Genomic DNA, 13,122 nt, shown 5'->3' with positions numbered 1-13,122 from the left:
GGATACCTGAAATGAAAGGTAAGAAACACTTGAATTTCCAAAGGAACTCAAAGTGCGCAGGTGTTGATGGAGCTCATGGGAGTTCCCAACCTTGAATCATGAACCTTTGGGAACTGGTACAGGCTCACTGCCTGTGGCTACTCCTGTGATTGGAGAATAGGCCCATTGGTTCGTGGTAAAGGATGTGAATGTCTTGAATTCTGTTCGCTCACCAAACCTGATCTATTTTGAGTATACTAAGTGTCATGGCAGGGGGTACACCAGCGTGCTTGGATCGATGATGATTTCCAATAAAACATTCCTTGGAAAGCTGAACAAAATGAGTGAAAACTCAATACCGCCACTATCATCGTGACTGAGGTCCAGCACCTGGGATCACAAATGTCACTGAGGGACTCACATGGTCTCCATTCATCTTGCGAGACTTGGATCCAGTGAGAGAGCCTTCAGAATGTTCTTTGCTTGCCTAAATCACCAGAAATCATGGCCTAAATCAAGGCTTCACCTTTTGCTCTAATGATAACATGCTTTCCGGTTGAGGAGATCATTGTCAGTATCTTGGAAGTTAGCCCTACCAACTCCATCAGCAGTAACGTATAGTAGATTGTGAGGAAAATATAAGTTTAGCGGGGGCAGCATAGTTCAACAATGTACACGGGAATGTCAGGAAATGTGTTTCTGTCCGTGTCTGAAGCCTTCGCATGAATGATGATCCTTCTGTTTCATAAAACAGAGATACATAACGGGAAGGTTACAGGCGACATGTGGGTGAGGCATTAGCAATTCTCAGGAACTATGGGAATGTGGACTCTTCCTTTGTGAAAACAAAGCTCTGTTTTCTTGAAAGACTGATTGTGGCCATGGCAATTAGGTTGGAAAGAGAGCCTTGGAATTTAAAAGGTTGACATGTAGCCTTCTTGTCGGTGTATTCTAGAAGTGCATGCTTTCAAATGTCCCAGGATTCATACCACCTTCATGGATGTATGGAGAACACCCATTTTAATCCTAGTTTCTATGTTTATTGTTGGGACATTTTTTGTCAGTCTATCCGGGTAGTTTGCCAGCAGTTCTTATGGATTGACTGTACCAAAATGGTCTGGACATATATCTCCTCCTCTTCTAGGATCTAAGAATGTGAGCATGCAAGTTTGTTTCTTACACACACTCCTTCTAGGAATTTTATATTTTGGTATGGCCGTAGAAGATAGGCATCGAGTGTCTGAGGGATTATCTCTCCTTATGGTCTTGATGTGGCCATGCTGAAGGTTAACTTGGCATTTTGGCTATGTGTTTTGGGACTGATGGTAGTCCTGTTATCTTAGACATTGTTCTTTTCTCCTAGCAAATATCAACAAAAAATTGTGTTTCCATTTGATTAAGAAAGTGAGCTGTATGCTTAGGATCATGCTGTTGATAATAACATATATCTCAGTGACTACAGGTTATGCTTGTGTTTGGTGACGTGAGAGGGTTTGAACAGACACTTTCTCTGTGGTGATCAATGTCAGATACCACAGCAATAGCACTCACAGGAATTTAGTACCAGTCAAAACCTGAATAGGAGATATATGAGCATGGACAGAGACAGAGTGAAAGAACAATTGTTGAAGTGGCTAAGCATGTGTGAGTCAGAGGAAGACAGTGAGAGACAGAAAGAGAGAGAGGGGGTGGGAGAGAGGGGGGGTGAAGTGGAAAAGAGGACACTGTGATATTAAAGCAGATATCTTGATTGACAGAAATAAGGAAACCAAATAGAGAGAATGTGAGTGAGAAAATGAGAAGCTAGCAGAGTCACTGCAAGTCAATTTCAGAGAGAAAGTGAAGAAGCGAGAGAGAGAAAGAGTACATAAGAAATCCATTCATCTTATGTGGATGAGAATCTTATATGATATTTGAATCGGTTCTCATCGAAGGCAGAGTAGGACTAATAGGTGTTGTATGTTATGATTATGGAGGGTGCTGCGATAGTGGCCAAAGCTATTGAGATTCTGATGGTTTCCATGGGAAGAGTAAGGCCTGATTTTCTCTGTCATATCCGGCTGAACTGAGATTTACTTATTTTTGTAGACATCTTCCATTAAGCCATGTTAGTGGTCTCATTCTGTTGTGTACCTCGTGCCAATTTCTTTGGATGGTTCTCAAGTGATGTACATACTACTGTAGTTTTCGGGATCAAATATTGGCCTCGTCCCATCTTAAGATCTTTGTTGCATGGTAACCTCCTGGAATTCGGTGATAGAATTGGGAAAATTATGTCACCAAACAGTTGCTTGGAGGAAAAATATCTCTGATATGGATTGTGAGGGCAAATTTCTAGAGGACGGAAGGAGTGCTGAGAGAGCCCAAGTGTTCGATAAATTAAGAACTAACAACAATGCATCACAGTCTCCATGATTTGCAAGGAATCCAATAAAGTGAAGAAATGTGTTATTTGCTTTACTTTCAGGGACAGAGTCCCTGTCTCATACCGGAAATGGACGGCTTGCAGAGGAACTGAGTATGGAACATCAGATGAAGTTGGAAGAAGCCTAACATCGCCTGCCCTGAAGTCCTCAGTTGAAGCTCTCTTGCCTGAGGATACCTGAAGTGAAAGGTAAGAAACACTTGACTTTCCAAAGGAACTCAAAGTGCTCAGGTGTTGATGGAGCTCACAGGAGTTCCCAACCAAGAATCATGATCCTTTGGGACCTGGTTCAGGCTCACTGCCTGTGGCTACTCCTGTGATTGGAGAATAGGCCCATTGGTTCGTGGTAAAGGATGTGAATGTCTTGAATTCTGTTCGCTCACCAAACCTGATCTATTTTGAGTATACTAAGTGTCATGGCAGGGGGTACACCAGCGTGCTTGGATCGATGATGATTTCCAATAAAACATTCCTTGGAAAGCTGAACAAAATGAGTGAAAACTCAATACCGCCACTATCATCGTGACTGAGGTCCAGCACCTTGGATCACAAATGTCACTGAGGGACTCACATGGCCTCCATTCATCTTGCGAGACTTGGATCCAGTGAGAGAGCCTTCAGAATGTTCTTTGCTTGCCTAAATCACCAGAAATCATGGCCTAAATCAAGGCTTCACCTTTTGCTCTAATGATAACATGCTTTCCGGTTGAGGAGATCATTGTCAGTATCTTGGAAGTTAGCCCTACCAACTCCATCAGCAATAATGTATAGTAGGTTGTGAGGCAAATGTAAGTTTAGCGGGGGCAGCATAGTTCAACAATGTACACCGGAATGTCAGGAAATGTGATTCTGTCCGTGTCTGAAGCCTTCGCATGAATGATGACCCTTCTGTTTCATAAAACAGAGATACATAACGGGAAGGTTACAGGCGACATGTGGAATGAGGCAGTAGCAATTCTCAGGAACTATGGGAATGTGGACTCTTCCTGTGTGAAAACAAAGCTCCGTTTTCTTGAAAGACTGATGGTGGCCATGGCAATTAGGTTGGAAAGAGAGCTGTGGAATTTAAAAGGTTGGCATGTAGCCTTCTTGTAGGTGGATTCTAGAAGTGCATGCTTTCAAATGTCCCAGGATTCATACCACCTTCATGGATGTATGGAGAACACCCATTTTAATCCTAGTTTCTATGTTTATTGTTGGGACATTTTTTGTCAGTCATTCCGGGTAGTTTGCCAGCAGTTCTTATGGACTGACTGTACCAAAATTGTCTGGACATACATCTCCTCCTCTTCTAGGATCTAAGAATGTGAGCATGCAAGTTTGAATCTTACACACACTCCTTCTAGGAATTTTATATTTTGGTATGGCCGTAGAAGATAGGCATCGAGTGTCTGCGGGATTATCTCTCCTTATGGTCTTGATGTGGCCTTGCTGAAGGTTAACTTGGCATTTTGGCTATGTGTTTTGGGGCTGATGGTAGTCCTGTTATCTTAGACATTGTTCTTTTCTCCAAGCAAATATCAACAAGAAATTGTGTTTCCATTTGATTATGAAAGTGAGCTGTATGCTTAGGATCATGCTGTTGATAATAACATATATCTCAGTGCCTACAGGTTATGCTTGTGTTTGGTGACCTGAGAGGGTTTGAAGAGACACTTTCTCTGTGGTGATCAATGTCAGATACCACAGCAATAGCACTCACAGGATTTTAGTACCAGTCAAAACCTGAATAGGAGATATATGAGCATGGACAGAGACAGAGAGAAAGAACAATTGTTGAAGAGGCTAAGCATGTGTGAGACAGAGGAAGACAGTGAGAGACAGAAAGAGAGAGAGGGGGGGAGAGAGGGGGGGTGAAGTTGAAAAGAGGACACTGTGATATTAAAGCAGATATCTTGATTGACAGAAATAAGGAAACCAAATAGAGAGAATGTGAGTGAGAAACTGAGAAGATAGGAGAGTCACTGCAAGTCAATTTCAGAGAGAAAGTGAAGAAGCGAGATAGAGAAAGAGTACATAAGAAGTCCATTCTTCTAATGTGGATGAGAATCTTATATGATATTTGAATCGATTCTCATCGAAGGCAGAGTAGGACTAATAGGTGTAGTATGTTATGATTATGGAGTGTGCTCCGATTGTGGCCAAAGCTATTAAGAATCTGATGGTTTCCTTGGGAAGAGTAAGGACTGATTTTCTCTGACATATCCGGCTGAACTGAGATTTACTTATTTTTGTAGACAACTTCCATTAAGCTATGTTAGTGGTCTCATTCTGTTGTGTACCTCGTGCCAATTTCTTTGGATGGTTCTCAAGTGATGTACATACTACTGTAGTTTTCGGGATCAGATATTGGCTGCGTCCCATCTTAAGAACTTTGTTGCATGGTATCCTCCAGGAATTCGGTGATGGAATTGGGAAAATTATGTCCACAAACAGTTCCTTGGAGGAAAAATATCTCTGATATGGATTGTGAGGGCAAATTTCTAGAGGACGGAAGGAGTGCTGAGAGAGCCCAAGTGTTCGATAAATTAAGAACTAACAACAATGCATCACAGTCTCCATGATTTGCAAGGAATCCAATAAAGTGGGGGAATGTGCTATTTGCTTTATTTTCAGGGACAGAGTCCCTGTCTCATACCAGACAAGGACGGCTTGCAGAGGAACTGAGTATGGAACATCAGATGAAGTTGGAAGAAGCCTAACATCGCCTGCCCTGAAGTCCTCAGTTGAAGATCTCTTGCCTGAGTATACCTAAAGTGGAAGGTAAGAAACACTTGACTTTCCAAAGGAACTCAAAGTGCTCAGGTGTTGATGTAGCTCGCAGGAGTTCCCAACCTTGAATCATGATCCTTTGGGACCTGGTTCAGGCTCACTGCCTGTGGCTACTCCTGTGATTGGAGAATAGGCCCATTGGTTCGTGGTAAAGGATGTGAATGTCTTGAATTCTGTTCGCTCACCAAACCTGATCTATTTTGAGTATACTAAGTGTCATGGCAGGGGGTACACCAGCGTGCTTGGATCGATGATGATTTCCAATAAAACATTCCTTGGAAAGCTGAACAAAATGAGTGAAAACTCAATACCGCCACTATCATCGTGACTGAGGTCCAGCACCTGGGATCACAAATGTCCCTGAGGGACTCACATGGCCTCCATTCATCTTGCGAGACTTGGATCCAGTGAGAGAGCCTTCAGAATGTTCTTTGCTTGCCTAAATCACCAGAAATCATGGCCTAAATCAAGGCTTCACCTTTTGCTCTAATGATAACATGCTTTCTGGTTGAGGAGATCATTGTCAGTATCTTGGAAGTTAGCCCTACCAACTCCATCAGCAATAATGTATAGTAGGTTGTGAGGCAAATGTAAGTTTAGCGGGGGCAGCATAGTTCAACAATGTACACCGGAATGTCAGGAAATGTGTTTTTGTCCGTGTCTGAAGCCTTCGCATGAATGATGACCCTTCTGTTTCATAAAACAGAGATACATAACGGGAAGGTTACAGGCGACATTTGGAATGAGGCAGTAGCAATTCTCAGGAACTATGGGAATGTGGACTCTTCCTGTGTGAAAACAAAGCTCCGTTTTCTTGAAAGACTGATTGTGGTCATGGCAATTAGGTTGGAAAGAGAGCCTTGGAATTTAAAATGTTGGCATGTAGCCTTTTTGTAGGTGGATTCTAGAAGTGCATGCTTTCAAATGTCCCAGGATTCATACCACCTTCATGGATGTATGGAGAACACCCAATTTAATCCTAGTTTCTATGTTTATTGTTGGGACATATTTTGTCAGTCTATCCGGGTAGTTTGCCAGCAGTTCTTATGGACTGACTGTACCAAAATGGTCTGGACATACATCTCCTCCTCTTCTAGGATCTAAGAATGTGAGCATGCAAGTTTGAATCTTACACACACTCCTTCTAGGAATTTTATATTTTGGTATGGCCGTAGAAGATAGGCATGGAGTGTCTGAGGGAAAACTCTCCTTATGGTCTTGATGTGGCCTTGCTGAAGGTTAACTTGGCATTTTGGCTATGTGTTTTGGGGCTGATGGTAGTCCTGTTATCTTAGACATTGTTCTTTTCTCCAAGCAAATATCAACAAGAAATTGTGTTTCCATTTGATTATGAAAGTGAGCTGTATGCTTAGGATCATGCTGTTGATAATAACATATATCTCAGTGACTACAGGTTATGCTTGTGTTTGGTGATGTGAGAGGGTTTGAACAGACACTTTCTCTGTGGTTATCAATGTCACATACCACAGTAATAGCACGCACAGGAATTTAGTACCAGTCAAACCCTGAATAGGAGATATATGAGCATGGACAGAGACAGAGAGAAAGAACAATTGTTGAAGAGGCTAAGCATGTGTGAGACAGAGGAAGACAGTGAGAGACAGAAAGAGAGAGAGGGGGGGAGAGAGGGGGGTGCAAAAGAGGACACTGTGATATTAAAGCAGATATCTTGATTGACAGAAATAAGGAAACCAAAGGGAGAGAATGTGAGTGAGAAACTGAGAAGCTAGTAGAGTCACTGCAAGTCAATTTCAGAGAGAAATGAAGAGCGAGATAGAGAAAGAGTACATATGAAGTCCATTCATCTAATGTGGATGAGAATCTTATATGATATTTGAATCGGTTCTCATCGAAGGCAGAGTAGGACTAATAGGTGTAGTATGTTATGATTATGGAGTGTGCTCCGATTGTGGCCAAAGCTATTAAGATTCTGATGGTTTCCATGGGAAGAGTAAGGCCTGATTTTCTCTGTCATATCCGGCTCAACTGAGATTTACTTAGTTTTGTAGACAACTTCCATTAAGCCATATTAGTGGTCTCATTCTGTTGTGTACCTCGTGCCAATTTCTTTGGATGGTTCTCAAGTGATGTACATACTACTGTAGTTTTCGGGATCAGATATTGGCCTCGTCCCATCTTAAGAATTTTTTGCATCGTAATCTCCAGGAATTCGGTGATAGAATTGGGAACATTATGTCCCCAAACTGTTCCTTGGAGGAAAAATATCTCTGATATGGATTGTGAGGGCAAATTTCTAGAGGACGGAAGGAGTGCTGAGAGAGCCCAAGTGTTCGATAAATTAAGAACTAACAACAATGCATCACAGTCTCCATGATTTGCAAGGAATCCAATAAAGAGGGGGAATGTGCTATTTGCTTTACTTTCAGGGACAGAGTCCCTGTCTCATACCGGACAAGGACGGCTGGCAGAGGAACTGAGTATGGAACATCAGATGAAGTTGGAAGAAGCCTAACATGGCGTGCCCTGAAGTCCTCAGTTGAAGCTCTCTTGCCTGAGGATACCTGAAGTGAAAGGTAAGAAACACTTGACTTTCCAAAGGAACTCAAAGTGCTCAGGTGTTGATGGAGCTCGCAGGATTGCCCAAGCTTGAATCATGATCCTTTGGGACCTGGTTCAGGCTCACTGCCTGTGGCTACTCCTGTGATTGGAGAATAGGCCCATTGGTTCGTGGTAAAGGATGTGAATGTCTTGAATTCTGTTCGCTCACCAAACCTGATCTATTTTGAGTATACTAAGTGTCATGGCAGGGGGTACACCAGCATGCTTGGATCGATGATGATTTCCAATATAACATTCCTTGGAAAGCTGAACAAAATGAGTGAAAACTCAATACCGACACTATCATCGTGACTGAGGTCCAGCACCTGGGATCACAAATGTCACTGAGGGACTCACATGGCCTCCATTCATCTTGCGAGACTTGGATCCAGTGAGAGAGCCTTCAGAATGTTCTTTGCTTGCCTAAATCACCAGAAATCATGGCCTAAATCAAGGCTTCACCTTTTGCTCTAATGATAACATGCTTTCTGGTTGAGGAGATCATTGTCAGTATCTTGGAAGTTAGCCCTACCAACTCCATCAGCAATAATGTATAGTAGGTTGTGAGGCAAATGTAAGTTTAGCGGGGGCAGCATAGTTCAACAATGTACACTGGAATGTCAGGAAATGTATTTCTGTCCATGTCTGAAGCCTTCGCATGAATGATGACCCTTCTGTTTCATAAAACAGAGATACATAACGGGAAGGTTAAAGGCGACATGTGCAATGAGGCAGTAGCAATTCTCAGGAACTATGGGAATGTGGACTCTTCCTGTGTGAAAACAAAGCTCTGTTATCTTGAAAGACTGATTGTGGCCATGGCAATTAGGTTGGAAAGAGAGCTGTGGAATTTAAAAGGTTGGCATGTAGCCTTCTTGTCGGTGGATTCTAGAAGTGCATGCTTTCAAATGTCCCAGGATTCATACCACCTTCATGGATGTATGGAGAACACCCATTTTAATCCTAGTTTCTATGTTTATTGTTGGGACATTTTTTTGTCAGTCTATCCATGTAGTTTGCCAGCAGTTCTTATGGATTGACTGTACCAAAATGGTCTGGACATACATCTCCTCCTCTTCTAGGATCTAAGAATGTGAGCATGCAAGTTTGTTTCTTACACACACTCCTTCTAGGAATTTTATATTTTGGTATGGCTGTAGAAGATAGGCATGGAGTGTCTGCGGGATTATCTTTCCTTATGGTCTTGATGTGGCCTTGCTGAAGGTTAACTTGGCATTTTGGCTATGTGTTTTGGGGCTGATGGTAGTCCTGTTATCTTAGACATTGTTCTTTTCTCCAAGCAAATATCAACAAGAAATTGTGTTTCCATTTGATTATGAAAGTGAGCTGTATGCTTAGGATCATGCTGTTGATAATAACATATATCTCAGGGACTACAGGTTATGCTTGTGATTGGTGACCTGAGAGAGTTTGAACAGACACTTTCTCTGTGGTGATCAATGTCAGATACCACAGCAATAGCACTCACAGGAATTTAGTACCAGGCAAAACCTGAATAGGAGATATATGAGCATGGAAAGAGACAGAGAGAAAGAACAATTGTTGAAGAGGCTAAGCATGTGTGAGACAGAGGAAGACAGTGAGAGACAGAAAGAGAGAGAGGGGTGAGAGAGGGGCTTTGAAGTGGAAAAGAGGACACTGTGATATTAAAGCAGATATCTTGATTGACAGAAATAAGAAAACCAAATATAGAGAATGTGAGTGAGAAACTGAGAAGCTAGGAGAGTCACTGCAAGTCAATTTCAGAGAGAAAGTGTAGAAGCGAGATAGAGAAAGAGTACATAAGAAGTCCATTCATCTAATGTGGATGAGAATCTTATATGATATTTGAATCGGTTCTCATCGAAGGCAGAGTAGGACTAATAGGTGTAGTATGATATGATTATGGAGTGTGCTCCGATTGTGGCCAAAGCTATTAAGATTCTGATAGTTTCCATGGGAAGAGTAAGGCCTGATTTTCTCTGTCATATCCGGCTCAACTGAGATTTACTTATTTTTGTAGACAACTTCAATTAAGCCATGTTAGTGGTCTCATTCTGTTGTGTACCTCGTGCCAATTTCTTTGGATGGTTCTCACGTGATGTACATACTACTGTAGTTTTCGGGATCAGATATTGGCTTCGTCCCAACTTAAGAACTTTGTTGCATGGTAACCTCCAGGAATTCGGTGATAGAATTGGGAAACTTATGTCCCCAAACAGTTCCTTGGAGGAAAAATATCTCTGATATGGATTGTGAGGGCAATTTTCTAGAGGACGGAAGGAGTGCTGAGAGAGCCCAAGTGTTCGATAAATTAAGAACTAACAACAATGCATTACAGTCTCCATGATTTGCAAGGAATCCAATAAAGTGGGTGTATGTGTTATTTGCTTTACTTTCAGGGACAGAGTCCCTGTCTAATACCGGAGAAGGACGGCTTGCAGAGGAACTGAGTATGGAACATCAGATGAAGTTGGAAGAAGCCTAACATGGCCTGCCCTGAAGTCCTCAGTTGAAGCTCTCTTGCCTGAGGATACCTGAAGTGAAAGGTAAGAAACACTTGACTTTCCAAAGGAACTCAAAGTGCTCAGGTGTTGATGGAGCTCGCAGGATTTCCGAACTTTGAATCATGATCCTTTGCGACCTGGTTCAGGGTCACTGCCTGTGGCTACTCCTGTGATTGGAGAATAGGCCCATTGGTTCGTGGTAAAGGATGTGAATGTCTTGAATTCTGTTCGCTCACCAAACCTGATCTATTTTGAGTATACTAAGTGTCATGGCAGGGGGTACACCAGCATGCTTGGATCGATGATGATTTCCAATATAACATTCCTTGGAAAGCTGAACAAAATGAGTGAAAACTCAATACCGACACTATCATTGTGACTGAGGTCCAGCACCTGGGATCACAAATGTCACTGAGGGATTCACATGGCGTCCATTCATCTTGCGAGACTTGGATCCAGTGAGAGAGCCTTCAGAATGTTCTTTGCTTGCCTAAATCACCAGAAATCATGGCCTAAATCAAGGCTTCACCTTTTGCTCTAATGATAACATGCTTTCCGGTTGAGGAGATCCTTGTCAGTATCTTGGAAGTTAGCCCTACCAACTCCATCAGCAATAATGTATAGTAAGTTGTGAGGCAAATGTAAGTTTAGCGGGGGCAGCATAGTTCAACAATGTACACTGGAAGGTCAGGAAATGTGTTTCTTTCCCTGTCTGAAGCCTTCGCATGAATGATGACCCTTCTGTTTCATAAAACAGAGATACATAACGGGAAGGGTAAAGGCGACATGTGGAATGAGGCAGTAGCAATTCTCAGGAACTATGGGAATGTGGACTCTTCCTGTGTGAAAACAAAGCTCTGTTTTCTTGAAAGACTGATTGTGGCCATGGCAATTAGGTTGGAAAGAGAGCCTTGGAATTTAAAATGTTGGCATGTAGCAATCTTGTCGGTGGTTTCTAGAAGTGCATGCTTTCAAATGTCCCAGGATTCATACCACCTTCATGGATGTATGGAGAACACCAATTTTAATCCTAGTTTCTATGTTTATTGTTGGGACATTTTTGTCAGTCTATCCGGGTAGTTTGCCAGCAGTTCTTATGGATTGACTGTACCAAAATGGTCTGGACATACATCTCCTCCTCTTCTAGGATCTAAGAATGTGAGCATGCAAGTTTGTTTCTTACACACACTCCTTCTAGGAATTTTATATTTTGGTATGGCCGTAGAAGATAGGCATGGAGTGTCTGCGGGATTATCTTTCCTTATGGTCTTGATGTGGCCTTGCTAAAGGTTAACTTGGCATTTTGGTTATGTGTTTTGGGGCTGATGGTAGTCCTGTTATCTTAGACATTGTTCTTTTCTCCAAGCAAATATCAACAAGAAATTGTGTTTCCATTTGATTATGAAAGTGAGCTGTATGCTTAGGATCATGCTGTTGATAATAACATATATCTCAGGGACTACAGGTTATGCTTGTGTTTGGTGACCTGAGAGGGTTTGAAGAGACACTTTCTCTGTGGTGATCAATGTCAGATACCACAGCAATAGCACTCACAGTAATTTAGTACCAGTCAAAACCTGAATAGGAGATATATGAGCATGGACAGAGACAGAGAGAAAGAACAATTGTTGAAGAGGCTAAGCATGTGTGAGACAGAGGAAGACAGTGAGAGACAGAAAGTGAGAGAGGGGGGGAGAGAGGGGGGTGCAAAAGAGGACACTGTGATATTAAAGCAGATATCTTGATTGACAGAAATAAGGAAACCAAAGGGAGAGAATGTGAGTGAGAAACTGAGAAGCTAGTAGAGTCACTGCAAGTCAATTTCAGAGAGAAATGAAGAGCGAGATAGAGAAAGAGTACATATGAAGTCCATTCATCTAATGTGGATGAGAATCTTATATGATATTTGAATCGGTTCTCATCGAAGGCAGAGTAGGACTAATAGGTGTAGTATGTTATGATTATGGAGTGTGCTCCGATTGTGGCCAAAGCTATTAAGATTCTGATGGTTTCCATGGGAAGAGTAAGGCCTGATTTTCTCTGTCATATCCGGCTGAACTGAGATTTACTTATTTTTGTAGACAACTTCCATTAAGCCATGTTAGTGGTCTCATTCTGTTGTGTACCTCGTGCCAATTTCTTTGGATGGTTCTCAAGTGATGTACATACTACTGTAGTTTTCGGGATCAGATATTGGCTTCGTCCCGTCTTAAGAATTTGTTGCATGGTAATCTCCAGGAATTCGGTGATAGAATTGGGAACATTATGTCCCCAAACAGTTCCATGGAGGAAAAATATCTCTGATATGGATTGTGAGGGCAAATTTCTAGAGGACCGAAGGAGTGCTGAGAGACCCCAAGTGTTCGATAAATTAAGAACTAACAACAATGCATCACAGTCTCCATGATTTGCAGGGAATCCAATAAAGTGGGGGAATGTGCTATTTGCTTTACTTTCAGGGACAGAGTCCCTGTCTCATACCGTACAAGGACGGCTTGCAGAGGAACTGAGTATGGAACATCAGATGAAGTTGGAAGAAGCCTAACATGGCGTGCCCTGAAGTCCTCAGTTGAAGCTCTCTTGCCTGAGGATACCTGAAGTGAAAGGTAAGAAACACTTGACTTTCCAAAGGAACTCAAAGTGCTCAGGTGTTGATGGAGCTCATGGGAGGTCCCAACCTTGAATCATGAACCTTTGGGACCTGGTTCAGGCTCACTGCCTGTGGCTACTCCTGTGATTGGAGAATAGGCCCATTGGTTCGTGGTAAAGGATGTGAATGTCTTGAATTCTGTTCGCTCACCAAACCTGATCTATTTTGAGTATACTAAGTGTCATGGCAGGGGGTACACCAGCGTGCTT

At 42.3% G+C, this 13,122-nt stretch overlaps 1 long non-coding RNA gene and 5 other non-coding genes across 6 annotated transcripts; all 6 read left to right on the top strand.

The window, feature by feature from the left end:
- Positions 1-271: 271 nt before the first annotated feature.
- On the top strand, positions 272-364 carry LOC148007605 (small nucleolar RNA SNORD116). Its single transcript, XR_015656723.1, has one exon. It is a non-coding gene; the product is annotated as a small nucleolar RNA SNORD116 (small nucleolar RNA).
- Positions 365-2,846: 2,482 nt separating this feature from the next.
- Positions 2,847-2,939, top strand: LOC148007604 (small nucleolar RNA SNORD116). The gene has a single exon (XR_015656715.1). It is a non-coding gene; the product is annotated as a small nucleolar RNA SNORD116 (small nucleolar RNA).
- Positions 2,940-5,020: 2,081 nt separating this feature from the next.
- On the top strand, positions 5,021-12,869 carry LOC148007600 (uncharacterized). Its single transcript, XR_015646416.1, has 4 exons — positions 5,021-5,167; positions 7,585-7,731; positions 10,159-10,305; positions 12,723-12,869. It is a non-coding gene; the product is annotated as an uncharacterized LOC148007600 (long non-coding RNA).
- Positions 5,421-5,513, top strand: LOC148007603 (small nucleolar RNA SNORD116). The gene has a single exon (XR_015656710.1). It is a non-coding gene; the product is annotated as a small nucleolar RNA SNORD116 (small nucleolar RNA).
- LOC148007602 (small nucleolar RNA SNORD116) lies at positions 7,985-8,077 on the top strand. The gene has a single exon (XR_015655552.1). It is a non-coding gene; the product is annotated as a small nucleolar RNA SNORD116 (small nucleolar RNA).
- On the top strand, positions 10,559-10,651 carry LOC148007601 (small nucleolar RNA SNORD116). The gene has a single exon (XR_015655560.1). It is a non-coding gene; the product is annotated as a small nucleolar RNA SNORD116 (small nucleolar RNA).
- Positions 12,870-13,122: the final 253 nt, after the last annotated feature.

Source organism: Rattus norvegicus, chromosome 1 (assembly GCF_021556685.1).
Source record: "Rattus norvegicus strain SHRSP/BbbUtx chromosome 1, alternate assembly SHRSP_T2T, whole genome shotgun sequence".
In the NCBI taxonomy this organism is placed as follows: Eukaryota; Metazoa; Chordata; class Mammalia; order Rodentia; family Muridae; genus Rattus; species Rattus norvegicus.
The sequence above is the reverse complement of the archived record's forward strand: the minus strand, read 5'-3'. Positions and strand labels throughout refer to the sequence as shown.